This window comes from Cynara cardunculus, unplaced genomic scaffold (assembly GCF_001531365.2).
Source record: "Cynara cardunculus var. scolymus isolate 2C unplaced genomic scaffold, CcrdV1 Un_Scaffold_891, whole genome shotgun sequence".
Taxonomy (NCBI): domain Eukaryota; kingdom Viridiplantae; phylum Streptophyta; class Magnoliopsida; order Asterales; family Asteraceae; genus Cynara; species Cynara cardunculus.
In genome coordinates, this window is record NW_020200640.1 from 128,755 (window position 1) to 129,817 (window position 1,063).

Genomic DNA, 1,063 nt, shown 5'->3' on the forward strand with positions numbered 1-1,063 from the left:
TAAAATATAATTAGGTTATTAAACCAAATATAAATTACTTCGTTATTGTATCTAGATTAAATTATAATAAAAAAAATTAAATTAAAAAATTACACAAAAAATGAAGAATTTTAAATAGTTAATTTGATACGAATATCGATATATTTTTGTTATGCATAAAGTATTGTATATTGATGCATATTACTTAAAATTCAAGATTACAAGTAATTATGCATAAATACAACTTATTAAAACTCGATGTTTGAATTCGTATAAATAACTGCTGATAAACATAATCAAATAGAGGATGAACATCTCATTTTAAAATATAAAAAATCTAAAATATAATTAGAATTTTGTTAAATTTTTATGATATCTTCAAACATATATTTTATTCAAAAATAAAAACATCATTGCTTTCTCAAAATCACATAAAGCCATATTATAACATATACAAAAATAAAAAAATAAAATAAAATATTAAAATCACGATGTATCTCGTTGAATTACGCGAGTGCGCTTCTAATATATATATATATATATATATATATATATATATATAATTAGAAACAACCTTTTCATATGTTTTGATATATAATTTAAGTTCATTCTGAAATAAAAAATAATACCCTCTAAAATCATTATCAATTAAATTTCTAGAAGAGTCGGTTGTTATGACGGCGCTCATGCATATTAATAAAATAATTGATGACTTATTAAATGTTTTAAAAATATTTGTTAATTATTAAATTCGAACAATAATTATAGTATTTCTTTTACAATGATCGAGATTTTCTTATTAATTAATATGAATTTTGTTTTGAAAACCCATTAAAATCTATACTATATTACAAAATATTTGATAAAAACTCTTAAAAATTATTTTTTATAAATAAAATACTGTATATTGATGCATATTAATTAAAATTCAAGATTACAAGTAAATTATACATAAATACAACTTACTAAAGCATTATGTTTAAATGTGTAACTAACTACAGATAAACATAATCAAATAAAGGATAAACATCTTATTTTAAAAATATAAAAAATTTAAAATATAATTAGAATAATTATGAAGTTC

General features: G+C 18.0%; 1 protein-coding gene across 1 annotated transcript in view; it reads right to left on the reverse strand.

Moving 5' to 3' along the window:
• Positions 1-1,063, reverse strand: part of LOC112502071 (zinc finger protein CONSTANS-LIKE 3-like) — a 6,269-nt gene that overhangs the window by 3,970 nt on the left and 1,236 nt on the right. The window lies entirely within an intron of this gene.